General features: G+C 40.4%; 1 protein-coding gene, 1 non-coding gene and 1 pseudogene across 2 annotated transcripts in view; 1 reads left to right on the forward strand and 2 right to left on the reverse strand.

Moving 5' to 3' along the window:
- Window positions 1–1273: 1273 nt before the first annotated feature.
- On the reverse strand, window positions 1274–1971 carry LOC111812639 (annotated as a pseudogene).
- A 3503-nt stretch (window positions 1972–5474) lies between these two features.
- Window positions 5475–5536, reverse strand: LOC111813423. Its single transcript, XR_002818696.1, has one exon. It is a non-coding gene; the product is annotated as a small nucleolar RNA SNORD48 (small nucleolar RNA).
- A 5374-nt stretch (window positions 5537–10910) lies between these two features.
- Cep128 (centrosomal protein 128) overlaps window positions 10911–17903 on the forward strand; it is a 253260-nt gene continuing 246267 nt past the window's right edge. Inside the window, exons 1-2 of the mRNA XM_023701326.1 lie at window positions 10911–11038; window positions 13232–13387. The gene's annotated coding sequence lies outside the window, so the exon portion shown is untranslated. The remainder of the gene's footprint in view (window positions 11039–13231; window positions 13388–17903) is intronic.

Consider the following 17903-nt stretch of genomic DNA (forward strand, 5'->3'; position numbering starts at 1 on the left):
TCATGCATATTTCTTACAGTACGTATCTGCTGGCTATGAATTATTTATGCTTTTGTGTATCTGAAAATGTGTTACGTTTGCCTTCTTTTCAAAGAGGTTATCGCTGTTAGATTTAGAACTATACATGGGCAGATGTTTTTCCTTTCAGTATTTTAAGATGATTATTCTGTTGTCTTGTCACTTGCACTGTTTCCAAGGACATACCTGTCATTTTATCATAACATCCTTTGTTTCTTTACAATATACTGTCGGTTTCTGTGTATTTGCTGTGTTGTACTAGGAGTTAGATGCAGCCTTTTTTATTTTTTATATTTTAAATTTTGAGACAGGGATTCACTAATTTTTTAAATTTCCCAGACTGGGCTGACAACAGGCAATGTCCCTGCCTCAGCCTCTTGGAGTTCCAGGATCAAGGGAATGCGCCACCGTACCCAGCTTGACCCAGGATACTTTTTAAATTTTCTTTATCACTGATTGAAATCTATTTGAGGGCTGGCGAGATGGCTTAGTAGACTAAGCACCAGCCTGGCAAGCACAAGGACCTGAGTTCAACCCCCTGTCCGCCCCCCCAAAAAAAAAAAAGAAAAAGAAAAGAAAAATCTATGTGATCATGATGGTGATATCCTGTCTTCATAGTTCTTTTCTTTTTTGTGTGATTATTCTTTTATTTACAATTTACAGAGAAGATATGTTTAGAAATTTATAAAAACAAAATTTAAATAGGGTTCTTTATGCAATAAATTTCCACTAAATGAGAGGATTCTAAATTGCAAATCTGCTACGTGACTTAAAGTGAAAAATACGGGGCTGACCAAATAGTTCAGAGGATTAAAGCGCCTGCAAGTAGGCTCAGGGGCTGGAGGTCCCCGGGCCTGCCCTGCTGGGCCTGCCCTAGGGTCACTCCGAGACTGCAATTGAGACTGGGTGTGTGGTGCTCGCTTGTAATCCCAGCACACGGGAGGCTGTAAACAGGCGGATCACTACAAGTTGGATTTAATAGTGTGACCCTGAACACCCTGTAGACCCGTCCCTAAAATACAAAAAAAAAAAAAGTGAAAAATACCATGTTATATTTCATATTTTGATACTTAAATTGTCCTAAAAGTTGTTCAGTATGAACACTATTAAACCTTTCCCTCTGTGTGTGCTGTTGGCTGAGAATGGAAGAACGAATCCAGGCTGAAGTGACACAGTTTCGTGTGACCACCTGCAGAGTATCCGCTCTTTTTCTTTAGAATCCCTAGTCTCTCATTTGAAATCAGAGCCAATCTGTTCATCTGCTAGCCACAGCGTGGATACTGCCATAAATCTTTCCTGGAGGATTTCCCCGCGTGGGTTGCAAATGGCAGTTCTGGCCATTTTGATGTTTAGGAAAGAGCCGAGGATGTAAACTTTCACGTCAGCCAAGACTATTCGCATCAGTCCCTCCTGGGCGCAAAGATCTCGCTGTTGGCCTTGACAGGGGCTCCCGTTAGAGGCTCAACATTTGTAATTTCAAGACTCTAGAAAGAGGCCGACCACTCTGGGGAGGAAAAGTGCGTCCTCCAGCTGAAATCCCAGAACCAAGGCCTTTCCTAAATCAGTCGCTTTTGTAGGAGCAGGAGGATCCTTGGGTTCTTTACAGGTTCTGAGTTTTACAGTTTTTGATTTCAAGTTAAAGTTTATCTGGAGTCCCAAATGTTCTACTGCAGGAGTAATTATCTTCATCCAGTTCTCTTTTAGTGCATGTATCAGTTAGCTGGAATTGGGATTTTCTGTTTATTCTTTCTCATTCAGCAGTCCCTCCCTGGAAAGGGGCGGGGAGAAAGGCCTCTTAGCCTGCTGGGCCTCCTCCATGTCCACGGGACAGGTACCCCTGCCCTCCCTTGCTTTGGACAATTGCTCACATTGTTGTTTCTTTCCCACTGGGCACCCTTGCAGGTGACCTGGGTGACCCTTCCCAGGCCCCACAGTGTGTCTCCTCTCAGCCATCTCCAAACTTGGCAAGCCTCTTCATAATTGTTCTATGAATACTTTTATGTAGTACATAGAAGATTTTGAGATTCTTGGATCTGTGTATTTATGATTTTCATTAAATTTGGAAAAATTGCAACCGTTGTGTCTCTATATTTTTTCTGTTTTTTAATTTCTCTTTCCTTCCTTGAAGATTCCAATTATATCTCTGATATTAGACTGGTTGAAGTTATTTCAAAAACAACTGTTTTAAACTTTTTAAGAAAATTATTTTGTTTTTAATTTGTAAAGTTCCTTCTATTATGTCTTCACAATCAGCTTTTTAAATATATTTATGCAATATTTAACATGCCAATAATCCCAGCCAGTGTATGTTTCATTTCATAAGTCATAGCTTTCATTTCTAGAAGTTCAATTTGTGTTCTTTTCATGTATTTTTTGCCCTAAGTGGCTTTTGAACATCTAACGCATGATAACTCTTTTGATATCTGTATTACTTTCCTTACAAAGCAAGTATCCCAACTTGGTTGCTTAAAACAACAGAAATCAAATTACTTGGAGATCTGGAGGCTAGAGATGAAAGCATTGGTACGGGTCTCTCTGTGGGCTCTAGGAGAAGATTCTTGCTGACACTTTCTTGCTTCTGGTGTTTTCCAGCAATCCTTGAAACCCTTGCATTTGGTCACTGCAGTGTGTTCTCCAACATGTGACATCCCCCTGGTCTCTGTATTCAGATTTTCCTCTTCCTGTATGGATGTCAGTCATTGGCACAGGGCCTAATGCAGTATAACCTTAGTTGACTTTAACATATGACTTTCTACATCTATAAAGAGCCCTTTCCATATAAGGTCGCACTCCCACATCTCAGGTGTCGGAACTCAAATTACCTTTTTTGGATGCAGTTTAACCCACAGCAAGGTCCTTGTTTGATAATTCTAATATTGTGTTCATTTCTGGGTTATTTTAGATTGGCTCATTTTACCCCCTCTAAAGAAGTTTTTCTTCCCCCCTGCTTCTTTTGCAAGCTTGATAATTGGTTGGATGCAAACAGGTTGTAAATGTCTCTTTTGGCACTTAATTTTTTTTTTAAGACTCATCCATATTGTTAAATTACTTTAAAACAGTTTGATAATCTTGGGTCTTGTTTTTAAGGTTAGGTGTGACAAGAGAAGCACATAATCTACAGTCATCTCTGTCCCAATTCTGAAGCAAGTCCCTTCCAAATAATCTATTCAACGCTCCATGCCTGTGAGGAGTTTCAGTCTGGCTGGTGGAATTTGTCCCTCTTCCTGAGACTGAGTAAGAGGGAATTTTCTCTCTGATCTTCTTAGCTATTTCTCTCTCCAGCCTCCAGTTTTCACATGTATGTAATGCTTAGTGCTCTGCTGAATATTTCCTGGAGACCATTCATAGTTCTCTGGAGTTTTCATTCTACATGGTTCGCTGTACTCCTATAATTTGGCTTGAAAACTCCACCAACCTTCATCTTCTCAGGCTCTTAATCTGGCTTCATTTTAAAGCATGCACTGGGATCCCCTGAGTTCCCTCTCTTTCCACGGTGGTCTGAATGCTCTTTCAAGGCAGTAAGTTATGGAATCATGATTTGCCTTATGTGATTTGTTTCCTGTCCTTCTTTGATGTGCGTGGACTATCTTCCCTCCCCCCCCCCGCCCCTGTTTAATATTGGGTAATTATCCCAGGGTTCCACATTGACCTACATCCTCAGACCCTTTTCTATTTTTATTTTGAGATAGTCTCATGAAATCATTAAGTTGCCCAGGCTGGACTCAAACTTGCAATCTTCCTGCCTCAGCCTTTCAAAGTGCTGGGATTATAGATATGTACCAAAATGCCTGGATTTTTTTTTTAAGCAGGGTCTTATTATATAGGCCAGGTTGACCTTGAGCTTTCTGTGTAGCACAGGTTGACATCAAATTCACAATCCTCCTGCCTCAGCCATCTGAATGCTAGAATTACAGGTAGTGCTACCACACATGGTGGTACCCACTGTCTTCAAAAGCAGTTTTCTGTAAGTGTTGCTTTTTTTTTTTTTTTGGTCTGTTTGGTTCTGATGGGAGGGTAAATCTGGCCTCTGTTACTCTACCTTTACTGAGAACAAAAGTGCCGAAATCCATAGTGTGTGTGTGTGTGTGTGTGTGTGTATGCATTTGTGTGTGTGTCTAAAGATTGAGCCCATGGAGCCATGCATGACAGGCAAGCACTCTACCACTGAACAATATCCTTAGCCCTGTAACATTAAACTTAGAGTTAGTCAGCATGAAATTGGCTCAGGAGAGATCATAATGTAAGTAAAATCTCCTAGGCATAACATTTCAATTTTGTAAATTGGAACAAGCCTTCAGGATAACAGGTTCAAATAACCTGTTCAACAAATAGCTATGATAATCATTAAAGCAATTTTCTTTTCTTACCATAACTTTTAAGCCAGGGCAAATAACCATAAGAGATGATGAATCAGTTTAAATTAAGAGAAAAGTGCTTTGCACGCAGATCCATTATACACAAAACCATTTTAAATCCAACACACAAGTAGGCAGGGCTATAGAATGCTGTACTATGTTTTCTTTCTTTTTTTTTTGAACCATTAACATGATCCATATATCAGAAAATGGTGTTTACCAAATAATTAATCTGTGGTTCTTTTTTTCCAAAAAGTTGAACAGAAGCTATTTTATTTGACTATAGTAATGTTTGGTTTTGATTTAGTACATTGATAGTTTCTCATTTTGACTAAATGCATCTGAATTATAGTGACATAAAGCTTTGCTGTTCAGTGACAGCTACTCATGATTAGTAAGTGTGTACTGAAAAGAATGTGGGATCAGTCATGCTTCCCTGTCACAAATGACTCAAAGTGACTATTTGAATAATGGGTAATAGCAGGGCTACTACATCTTATCATTTGACTTTTCTTAGACTGGAAGTTAGCTGGAAAATTTGACTCCACTACTTAGGATTATTTTCTTCTGGTTTAGAAAGAGTTGATTTCAACATTGATCCTTTAATATAGGAGAAATATAACTCACAACCTGTTAGATGTTGGATGTGTTGAGTTTGTGTCCCCTAAAAAATTGAAGAATGACTGTTAGAGGACAATAGATGTTAAGAGTAGGAAAGGTTTATGGATAGATAGCTCTTGAGAGACAAGGGTAATTTTTATAGCAAAGTCCCAGTGCAGATAACAACATGGTCAAACTATAATCAAACTATATTGAGCTAATAGGGAAGTGGGTCACATAGCATGGGTACATGGAAAGCAGAAAGGCATTTTTGGGAAGGGAGGGTCTGGAAGTTTTGGCCACCTACTTTGGTGACTGATGTCTACCTGGACTTCTTGGACCAGTGGTGCTAATTCTGGTGTAATTGTAAGTTATTGTTTATCCCTCAAGGGAGGTAGGTAGGTTTGGTCATTGCATCTTTATCTTGAGATCTGGTCATCTTTAGGTGTGCCTCCAGCCACAGTTCTGATGTCTTCATTTATTTATTTATTTTTTTCTGGCAGTGAGTGTGCTGAAGTGAAGGTGTCAGTGAGACACCAGAGTCACTTGGAGTCATCATTACCCCTGTGCTCCCCCTTGATGACTGACAACCACTCGTGATGTTGTAATCAGTGCTACAACCTGGTTACCATCTCGAGCTGTGGACCCCCCCCCCACAAGGTTCAGGAACATGCATGGCTGCTGTTGCGCAAAGGCAGATTCTGTCTCATGTTCCCCACCTCCACCCCACCTCTGCAGCACATTCTACTGCCATAGGCCCCAAGTAGACAGCAAGGGGTCCATACTTCCTGCATGGAGTCCACTACACAAAAGCAATGTCTTTATTTTGTTGTTGTTGTTGTTGTGGACTTCCTTGAGAGCCCAGCCCCTCTCTGACAGTATATTAACTCTTATTTAACTTAGAGGCCTAGAATACTTTCAGTACCATCAATTCAGAATATTAGAGATTTTCTTTTTATTTTACCCATACCATTTTATTTATTTATTTATTTATTGAGACAGGGTCTTGCTCTGTATCTACCCATAGCATTTTACAAGATCTCTTCTTTCTTATGACTCAACAATCATCCTGAGATAGTGCAAAGGAGCTTAATCATCCAAGGCAGCTAGAAGGTGTCAAGCAAAGTCTAATGATTTAGGCAGTGTTCAGTTAAGGTTCTCTAGAGCAATAGAATCAATATAAAATATACTTGTAATTTCACAGAGGGATTAGGTACACTTAGAGGATCAAAGGCAGAAGAGTTAAATTAGCCATTTGTGGGATCATAGCCAGGAGTGTCCAGAATGCTGTCTGTATACTGGACAACCAGTATATGTAGTAACAATTGAAATTCAAAGGCCTAGAAGCTCACTGTAGTCATTAGTGCTAGTCTGCAACAGAAGTCAACAATGTCCAAAGGCAGTGAGGAGACAAGTCTTTCCCCAAAATTTTCATTTATTTTTCCTTTCCCTTTTCATTCCACCATGGTATAGTTCAGTTGGTTAGTACCACCTCATCTAAAGTGGCTCTTCCACCATTCATTGGTTGGACTGTATGTCAGTCATCCACAGTCACACCTAGAACTTTACTAATCTTCTAAGAAGTCCTTGCTTAAATCAAATGGGCATGTCACAACTAACAATCACAGGGGTTCATCACTTGTGCTAGGAAATCTGGGAAAAATATAGGTCACTTTTGAAGGGACATCCTTCCATATGTCAATGGTTAGGAAGCTAGGTTCAGGTTATGAACAGGATTTTCTTGAGTACAGGCTGGGCACTTCCTGGACATAAGACTTTTTTCCCTACCTACATCTCCAGCTTTGTGCCTTAACCTCATTCTCTTTCAGACCCATTCTTCTCTGCTTCTTATCACAGTCATAACTTTCTTTTCTTTTGTAGACTGTTCTTGTTCATAATAGTTTTTTTTAAGTCCTTTGCTTATACTATGGCTCCTTTGGGACAGTGTGGCCAGCTTTGCAGGTTTGGTTTGACCTGTGTCATCTCAGATGGCACTGTATTCAGAAGAGCCTGATACTTGGCTCAGTGCTCAGCCACTGTTGCCCTTTTGACATTCTTAATAAACTTGGAACAACAGCCTCTCATTTTACTCTGTAATGGACCCCACAATCCCATAGCTAGTCCTGTCTGAGAATCTTTATGGTTAATATCGCACATTCAGGAAGAGACTGTTTTGCCTTTTTCTTTTTACCCTCAACTTCTTTCCCATTCGCTCTTATCTCATGAGTGCAGAACAGTTTGGCTGGCTGAAATGGAAGCAGGGGGAGAGCCACAGAGGAAAAAAATAAACATTTGAGGAGAATTTGACATATATTTTCTTGGCAGATGGAAATAATCAGTCTACTATTGCTGTTCCACAGAGGTATGAATTTTCAAGATATTGGAGAAACACACCCTCTGTCCATTCTGCTTGAACTACTTCCATGTGCCATGCAACAGCTTTTTCTATGATAGTTGTCTTCCCTTATTTGTGCCTACCCACTCCAGACTAGCTGCATTCTAGAATATTATTCTTCCTCCTCCTCCTTTTTCTTCCTCCTCCTTCTTCTTTTTCCTCTTCTTCTCATTGCTATTATTATATTAGTTTATTTATTCTGTTGTGGTCCAGATTAAACCTAAGATCTTGTATCTGCTGGCAAGAGGTCTACCACTGGGCTACACGTGCAGAACCTGTGTCTTGATTAGCCCACCTATGTATTTATTCAGTATGACACAACAGTGCTTCCCATTGAGATGGCTCGAGAAACTAGATGTGGAATTACTACCTCAGAGCTCACAGCCTAGACAGGTAGTAGACGAAAAATTAAAATAAGGAATCTTCTTAGGTCTTCCTTCCTGACTAGAAGGATTTAAAAGACTAAATTTTCTAGAGTCTCCTCAGAAACAAGTCAAAGATGGGGTAGGTAAATAAATAAATAAATAAATAAATAAACTAACTCCCCACCGAGAGAAAGAGAGAGAGAGAGAGAGAGAGAGAGAGAGAGAGAGAGAGAGAAGATACAGAAACTCACCAAACAGCCTTCAGATTTACACAAAGAGACAAGTAAGACACAGAGAAAAGCAAGGTACACCAATAACAAGCTGCTCCCATCTCCAGAAAAATAAAGAGGAAGCAAAAAGAGGATGGCCAACTTTAAGGTAGTATGTCTTCACGCCTATGCACTGACACATACACTTACTTACAAGTGTGTTCACTCTAGAATCACTATATTATGCACTCCATGGTCATAACAGAGTACAACAGATATCTAAACATCCTCTACTAACTCTAATTTAGCCAAAAATAAGTCACCTCCTTGCTAACTAGCTGCCCATCCCAAAGATAAGGCCTTAGAATGTTTGTCAAGGACAAACAAACACACAGAAAGAAGCTGCACATGGACTGTCCAAAGAAATGACTTTGGGCAGAGGTGCCCGGAAGCCGAGTCAGTTATGGTAAGTTCTGGGTGGAGGGGAAAGAGTCACTCACACCCAGACCCACATAAAATCAGTTGAGAACAAAGGGCCTATGGGTCCTCTGTCTTTCTAGAGCCTTCTACTCTGGTTCTTCCTTGTCAGGGTAGGTATGTATCTTCTCCTTTCTCCCTCTATTTCATCTTCAAAAATAAGGTGTCTTCCTTTTGTAAAACTTTGTCCCTCTCATTTGTTACTGGGCTGCACTGCAATGCAGGTGGGCTTCCTGGACAACATGACAGTAGTCCTCATCCTCCAGTTGCAACAGGAAGCGGCTTCAGAAAGGCTGTGTGGATTTCAATCATGAGCTCTTATCAATCTAAAAATTTTATTACATCGAAAGACACATTGGCATCAATCCCCTTCAGGGTACTCTCCTGTGCTTCCCACACATGTACCCCTCATCCTCGGCACTTCCTGAAGCAGTTCTGGAAGAACTATTTCATGAATGTCTTTACAACATATGCTTAAAGAATGGAGGGAATGCCGCAGCTGAGTGTCCTCCAACTGCAAGACCGTGGGTCCTCATTCCTAAAAACATTGCAACTTGTCCTCTCTCCTGTTTCACCAGATCTGGTCACAGAGGTCATACTTAACTCAGATTTTATTTTTTAACCTGTGGTCTCAGTTTTGTCCTCTAATTTTTTTCTTTATTTGGTTTAAAAAGAAGGTCGTCATAATTGAGCCCAATTCTCTAAACATGGTTGGCCTGTGAAGAGGTTGTCAAGAATCACTTTTTGTTACTGCAGTTGAAATTGCATTTTTTTGTAGTCCTTTTTTTTTTTTTTTTTTTTTTTGTGGAAGTCAGTCAGAATTTCTTCTGAGAAAAATCACTGTTATGTCTGCCCACAGAAACAGCTGCAGTGTCCTCGCTCTTAGCTTTGTAATTATTTATTTGTTAGTGTATTTCATTTGGCTCTAAGCACCTTGAGAGAAAGTACTATGATATTCTGTCATCATCCCTGTAACTTCAGTATGTAATATGATGTTTGGATCCTAGGCAGATCTATCTTAAATTTGATGAATTAAATGAATGAAAAAATTAAAATGTTAAGAACCATAATTACACTTCTGTATACCTATGGGGCAAACTTAAGACTGTTCTGAAATTTTCTTAAACTTTGTGTCAGGTGGGGTATATTCTACAGTAAGAATTTTCTTTTTTAAATGTGTTTTTAGTACAGGGTCTACAGGGTTTCACTACACAGGTCGGACTCCTAGTGATCCTCCCGTTTTCAGCTTCCCAAGAGATGGGATTACAGGCACAGGAGCCACCATGCCCAGTCTCAATTGCCCCCAGGGTGGGGCTGGCTTGTTGCGCAGGGAATCCAGCCCTGGTCCCTGCTTCTGCCTAAGCAGATGCTTTAATCTGCTGAGCTATCTGGTCAGCCCTCTACAGTAAGAATTTAAGCAACTAGTTTGAAGACAGATTCAAAAACATAGGTAGGTCTTTGGAATTAGTTTTATGGTTAAACTGGATATGGAATAGACTTTGTATCTTACTGTTGACCAGAAAAAACTGTTAAGAGTGATTCTGCTATATCAGATATTCTGCTGTATAAATATAAATTTATGAGAGATAGAGAGATAGAGAGAGAGTAGAGAAAGGGATTTTTTTTTTTTTTTTTTAAATGAGATTTAAAAATGCGAGGTTCCTTTGTTCTTCAGGTAACCAGGAAAACTTTCACAGATAAGGTGAAATTTGATTTTAGCCCAAGGGTCCAGTGGCCTTTTAGGCAGAGTAAAAGGAAAGACTTAACCATGTTACTAATTTCTAATTCTTCTATTTCCAAAGCTCAGTTTTGTTGTTCTTGTTGTTGAGGTTTTCGTGTTCTCTTTAGGACTAAAACGAACTTCGTTGGAACTCAGTGGAATATATCTTTCATGTTCTAGAATGAGCCAGGGGGTGACACCCTAGAGGTGGCAACTGTGCTGAGCGGACAGCTTCCCACGGCTTGGTTTGCCATGAATGAAACACGTGCTCTTAGGCAAAGTCACTGACTATCCAGGCCTGAAAGTTTTGAGTAGATAATCGTCTATGCTCCCTCCAGTGCTAAGAATTTGAGTCTTTGGAACACGACACTGGGGATTGGTATTCAAAGGAGCTTCACGTCACTGGTTGATTTTCAAGCACTAAAGTTACAGTTAGGGTCAAGATCCCATTTAGTTTATCTTCTTAGCATTTGCCTTCCGTACAACCACAGAGACTGGCCCTTTAAGAAAAATTAAATCGAGTCCGGCCAGAAGGCGCGGCCCCGGGCCCTAGAGGCTGCTAATCCGGTTTCTTCCGGGAGAGTCCCGGAAAGGGCTGTCGCAGGGCATCTTGGGACATGCAGTTTTTCTCTGACCAACCCCCCTTGATACCTCCTTGTTCTTGCGAGGAGTTGGACTACGACTCCCAGAGGGCCGAGCGACGGCAGCGCGTCCCGCCCTCCAGCCGCGGCTGGGCGGCTAGTTCAAGTTGCCATAGCTGCGAGTCTGGGGAGTGCGGAGTCAGTTGGCGCCGCTGCGTTTGGTCAGTTGCACCTTCTGGGTCTCTGGTAGCCGCGGGAGCCAGGTGGGGCCTGGGCGATGATCCGGCTTTAAGGACCTGGCGTGGTCTTCTGTCTCAGGTACGTGCCCCCTGCCGCCTCGCCCTTGCTCCTCCACTTCCCTGTCTTTTCTGGGTGTCTTGGGTCCCACTTCCCTTGTCCCAGGGGCGGGGACACCAGCGTAGCGCGTGGGGCCCTGGGTGGGGAAAGTGTGTGTGAAGGCGCGGGGCGACAGCAGGTCTGATTCTGCCCCTCGGCGGGGGTGTTGACAGGCGGGTCCTGGGCAAATCAAACCGTGAATTTGGACTCCGTCTTCCTCCCTTTGGACAGAGCTCACCCCCAGCCCCGGTTTCGCTTTAGCTGTCCAGGAGCCTGGACCCTTTCTGTGTTTTCCAGAGAGCCTTCTGGCGTTTGCCTGCCTGTTCCAGGATATTAAGTGGGTGCATTCTAGACCTGTTCTGAAGTCGCAGAAAGTTTGCAGCTCCTGGAATGTTGAATCACTTCCCTTTTCTTCCCACGCCAACATAGTATCTGCCTAACCTTAGCTGTTAGTTCCTTACTTGTATTATTTGTAGAAATATCGGACATTGAATCCCGACCCGTTCTTTCTTCATGGGTTTGATAGACCTTATCTCTTAATCGCCCAGTAAAACTGAGTAATTATACTTTGCGGTTTTGATCCAAGTATCATGTAAAGTATCTGACGCTTGCCTCCAGTACAGCTACTGGCCTTAAACGGTACAGTGCTTGCTTGGTAGTTGTTACTCTGCTAAAATTTATTTCATTATGCAGAACAGTGTCGTCTAATAGAAAGAGAATGTGAGCCACATAGGTGACTTAGAATGTTGTAGCCACAGTAAGAAACTGGTGAAATTAATTTGTGTTTGACACAATATATTAAGATGCAATATATTAATGCAATATATTAAGAATGCATCAAAAAAAGAATGCATCCAACGTGTATCAAAATACAAAGCCTAGAGGTGTTTTAATTCTTTTTTTTTAAAAAATGATACTATGTCTCCAAAATCTCATTTATCACATATATCAATTTGAACAAGCCAGATAGGCTAGGGCTTAGTAGCTACTGGTTGATGAGTACTGTTATTGGACAGCACAGAGAGAAAATAGAAACTTTGGCACTTTTACATTGTCACTGAGAAATTTCATTTGTGTGTGCCCCATCTCCAGGGAAGGTTGATGCTTTGGTAGGAGGGTGAAGTGTGTACCACCCTGTACCTCGCAGGGTGCCCTCTCTGGCACTGCATAAAGGCGATGATGTCTCAACAGTTCAGTTTGATTAATTTTCACAAAATACCTTCTCTCTAGAAATGGTTTCTTGACGTACCAGATATGCTTTCTAGGTGGAGAACCACAGTCATCCTGGATGAATTTCGGTGCAGTCTTGCAGCCTGTTTTGAAAGCAGCCACAAAATATTGAAAATATTTCTGCCACAGCTCTTCCCTGAAGCCAAAGCTGTTTTATCTTTTATTTTTTATTTATTTATTTATTTTTTTATTAGAGAGAGAGAGAGAGAGAGAGAGAGACAGAGACAGAGACAGAGACAGAGACAGAGACAGAGAGAGTGGTGTGTGTGTGTGGCCAGCTCAGCCCACCAGGGGGCGGGCTGGCTGGCATGTGGTGCTGGGGGATTGAACCGTGGTCCCTGTGCTTCGCTGAACTTGTTCTAAGTAGGTGCTTTAGACCACTGAGCCATCTCTCCAGCCCCTGTTTTATCTTTTAATTTTCTTTTTTTAATACCAAGTGTGGGAAGAACATATAAAGTATTTCTCTTAAGAGGCTTAGGCTGTCCTAGAGCTACAATTGGACCATCAAAGTCAAACAGTAAATGTGAATTTCATTACATCCTTTGTTTAGCAACTGCTTGACATGCTTGGTAGTACTTTTAAGCAGATTGAGCTCTAGCAAGCTCGATAGGTGACTGGTGTGGGTAAACGACACTGAGGATTGTGCTGACTGTGGACAAAGACGTGAAGAATTCTACTGAGGTCACTTGGGCTTTTGGATGACTCTAGGAGCATTTCCTCTCCAGATCTGCAATCTGCTATGATCTTTACAAGGTCCCTTTTTTTTTTTTTTTTCAGTACTAGAGATTGAACTCAGGACCTTGTGCTTGCCAGGCAAATGCTTACTGTACTGAGCTATCTCCCCTGACGCTTTAAAAGGGAAATTGAGCTAATCCTGTTTTTAATTAAAAAAAATTAAAGTTATAAGTTAAGTATGTCTTACTCCCCTATCTCATTTATCTGTAGGTGCTTTGGAGAAGGTGTAGTGGCCACTAAAGATCATCTCTTTGACTAGACCTTTTGCCCTGAATCTCATGAAGAAATGAAAAGAGGCAGGTATATGTTCCTGAGAAAAGCACTGAGCTTGGGGGAGAGCAACACAGAGTTTCGAGGGTGTGCTTTGTAAGTATGCATTCTTCCTTCCTGAGTTTCATTTGTGAGATAACAAATATTTGCATATTTATAGTGAAAAACACCGATGCTCAAAACTGGACTTGTTGGGAGCAAGAAGCTCCTTTCTAATATGCAATATAAACAAACAAATACATGCAGTTGGGACAGTTGTGCATGCAGTGTTGGAAAAATTCATATGAAAAGAGTGGAACATGTTTATAGCCTGAACAAAAGGATCACTAATGCATTGTTTTTATTATACAAATATTTGAGAATCTATTTTCTCCTACCTTTAGCCAGGTGTTATATATAATTCTTTTATTATTCTTCATTTTGCAAAGGATGCAGTTGAGACTCACATAGGTTGTTCGATTTGCTTGGACTTTTGTAGCCAAGAGACTTCTTTATTTCTCCATCTTCTGATTCCAAATCCCTGGCTAGGGTCCTTGTTGCTACTTACAGTTGCCTTCTAATAGGATTTGATTTACACGCAGCATTTTTTTTTTTTTTTTTTAACCATGGACAGGTTTACTTTTGTTTATTTCTTTAAATGTTCAAAGGGAGTTATCATTTTTCTTAGTTCTTAAAAATATAATGCTTTTTACAATTGAAGTAAGAGTGTGATAACTTGTGAACTTCATAAAGTGAGTATATTCAACATGAGTTGGTGGTAGTCAGTGGTTATTGTTAAAAACTTACATTTTGCAACAGACATAAAATTCTGGACATTTATTATTCATGTTGGATTTTTTTTTTCATGTTGGATTTTGACAGATCAAAGACACTTACATATATAATTCTTAGAATTAAAGAATTTTAGAGCTGGAGGGACATAGTAGAATAATGCATCTCAGAAATTCTTTTTTTTGGATTTTAGAGAAGGGTCTACAGGGTGTTCAGGGTCTCGCTGCTAGATCAGACTTGTAGTGATCTGCCTGTTTATAGCCTCCCAAGAGCTGGGATTACAGGCGCGTTCCACCATGCCCAGTCTCAGTTGCCATGTCAGCACGCCCTGGGAGTGGGGTCGGCACGGCAGGCCGGGTTCGAACACCTGGCCCCTGCACCTGCTTGCAGGCACTTTAATCCGCTGAGCTATTTGACCAGCTTTTAGCAATTCTTAAATATACATTGTTGACACATTTGAAAGTAATACAAAAATGGTAGATTCACAGTTATCTCTGTAATAATGTCACTGTGCTGATTATAATATGAAGCAATTTTACTATTAATATCATTATTTTACAGTACATTTTTCTTTTTTATAACCATGTATTGTTGTATGTCAGCACATAAAATTCTACCCTTGATGGCACATGCCTGTAATCCCTACATTGGGCAGGCTAAATTAGGAGAATTGCCACAGGTTTGGGGCAGCCTGGGCTACATAGTGAATTCAAGGCCAGCCTAAACTACATAGCGAGAGACCCTGTCTCAAAATCAAAAGGAAGCAAAACAAAACAAAGAAAAAACCAAACATTCTTTGTCTCATTTAACTGCTACAGATGCATTTAAGGTGTGTCTTATCAGTTACTTTATGTTTTTTCTTATTTAATAATTCTGTACTGAAATTCATATTACCCTTAACATGGACCTATACAGTGCTAATACAGTACTTGTAGTATTGGGATATGAAAGCATTTGTTGTAACTTGAATCTGCTTCGCTGATGACATTAGAATCTGCTCTGTGTACAGGATTTTCATGACACAGATGCTTATAGGTGAATGAGTGCTTGTGAATAAAGAGGCCCACAGATGTATGGATGGGTGAACTAAAGCTAAGCCTGAGCTAGTCTTTTCTAAATAGAGACATGGTATAAGAAAGAACTGTGATTAATATATATGTATACATTTTTATACACACACACATACATATATATATATATATTTTTTTTTTTTCCTCATCTCAGTATTGAGGATTAAACTCAAGGTCTCACATAGGCTAGACAAATGCTCTGCCCTATGTCTTCAGTCCCTGTGATCATTATTTTAAAAGATGAATCATCACTTTCATAGATAACAGTAAGAGTGGCTTGCCTATGAATAGCAGTTGGTATATAGAAACAATACAGATAATAGACCCAAATGATGAAAAGCCTAGGTAGTTTGGAGTTCATTTATCTTTATAGTACAGATAAATAGTAATCAGGGACTGCTGGTAGTTACAAATAAGTCATGCATTAAAATGGCTCACAATAATGCAATAAATTCCTAGGTTTGATTTAATAAGGAATTAATTTTAAAATGTTTTGAAATGTTCACCTCATTTACCTTATAAAAGACATTATTAAGTACTCATACAGTTTTGCAACTCAATTCATGTTGTTTGAAGACTATAGATAATTAATCTAGGCCATTTGTCAAGAGAATTTCTTCATGCAACAAGTATTTAATTAGTACTTGCTATTTGTAAAGCTCAGCACTTTGAAATTTGTTTCTGGATTAATCAGACAGGATAATAAATTCGTTGTAAGTTCGTTGAAGAATGTTCCAGTTACCTGGCAGACACTGTGCTAGATGTTGCCGTGCAGCCCTGACTTAGTCCGTTTGGCTATAAGAGAATACCTGTCACTGGGTGGTTTGTGAAGGACAGAGATTCATTTGGCTCATAGTTCTGGTGGCTGGATAGTCCAAACAGCATTGTCTGTAATTCTGAAGGGTCCCCCCACCTCTGCATGTTACTACACTGAGGACCAAGCTTCCTGCACAGATACCTTTGGAGGACAAACCAGAGGAGACCATGGATAAAATAAATGTCTCTGATGAGGTTTATAATCTAATGGGTAGACAGACAAGTAAGTAGTGTGGGAAACCAGCTTACAAGTTTGTCCTTGAATGGAGGATGAACAAAGATAAAAGACAAAGAGACAGAGTTAGTCTAGAATGCAGGCAGCCAGGGGGTTCTTACCTCTAGTGGACAGAGAGCTCTGAGCAGCTGGCTCATCCTGCCATTTTCAAGTAACAAAATTCTCTGCCTTCCACCACTGGACCTCAGCTGTGTCGACTTTTCCCTGTAACCTGCCATGTGCCATTGTACCTGCATGCTGCCTTTCTCCTTTATGCTCACAGAGGAGGTCAGCTAGGCCTCTATTCTCATCTGGTCTCCTACAAAGTAGCCAGTTACCAGTCCCTGTGCTGTGATGAGGTTGTATCCACTGTGAGGGCAATGGTGGAAAGATTTATAGGGGACTTCTATTCTGAACTTACACATAAAGGAGAAGTAGGAGTTGGTCAAGGGAAAAGGTAAAAATTATATAAATGCAGTATAGGCATGCAGGTGAGATGTATGTGAGATGTTTGGGGAACTGAGAACAAAATTTCCATGGCATGAATAATTATGTCTGATGGATATGTTTAACTAGTGTCTTGCTACAGTTATGGAGCTGTAAGAGTACACAGGGAGGAAATTTCACTTCTGGCTGGAGGTGGAAAGCTTCTCAGTTTATGTTTAACCTATACCTACAAGGATAAGCAAAATTTAAATGGGAGGCAATAATAGAAAAAGACTTTCTGATATTACTGGGAGGTGGCAACGTGGGAGAATAGCTGATATAACTGCAGAATGCAGGCCTTGTAGTTCCATTTTAAAGGTAAGGGTGTTCGATCCCCAGGCTTGCTGTGCCGGCCCCACCCCCAGGGCATGCTGAGATGGCAATTGAGACTGGGTGTGGTGGCCGGGTGCCTTTAATCCCAGCTCTTGGGAGGCTGTAAACAGGAGGATCACTACCAGTCCAATCTAGTAGTGAGACCCTGAACACCCTGTAGACCCTTCCCTTAAAAAAAAAAAAAAAAAAAAAGGTTAAGGGTAGATCGCTGGGTTCTTGAATTGTGAATTCAGGAACCTAGACTCAATCATATGGGCAGTAGAGTTGGAATGAAGAGTGGAAAGGTTGGGAAGACACTCAAGAGTTAGAGAGCCATTCTTATGACTGGGCGTAAGTTAAGAATTCTGAAGTGTGAGTGGTGCCTATGGAGAAGGGAAGTTAGGAATCTGGGCCGTGAGATGCTGAAGAGTCAGCACTGCCACTGGATAACTGTAAACTGGAAAACCTTACTTGGTTTTTCTAGGCTAGCAGTGCAAACCTTGTAATGCTTTTGATAATAATAAACAGCTCCTATGGCACCCCTGCCCTAGTTTTGCCACCGCTGCTGTAGGCCTTTTTTTTCATATGTATCTTTTGATAGACATGGTACCCAGCTTGTTGGGTTATTATCATACAGTCACCATCGATGTTAAAGCATGAGGAATTCAACTATATTGCTTTGAAGGTTTTTAGAGATGAGTTCTTAACTGGATTCCACTCCATATATCTCAGAAATTCAGTTTTAAAAATATAATTGGTTTTAAATTATACTGAATTGCATTTCGTTTTTACTATATTCGGTTCTGTCTTGGTTACTTTTCTCTCTTTTTTTTTCATTATTTATTTTGACATCAGTTATTTTTATTTTAAAGAAAAAAAAATAAAAACAATGGTACAAAATCTCAAAACAAGATTTTAGGAGAGTAACAATGGTTAGTACATT

This window comes from Octodon degus, unplaced genomic scaffold (genome assembly GCF_000260255.1).
Source record: "Octodon degus isolate 3935 unplaced genomic scaffold, OctDeg1.0 scaffold00007, whole genome shotgun sequence".
Classification (NCBI taxonomy): Eukaryota; Metazoa; Chordata; class Mammalia; order Rodentia; family Octodontidae; genus Octodon; species Octodon degus.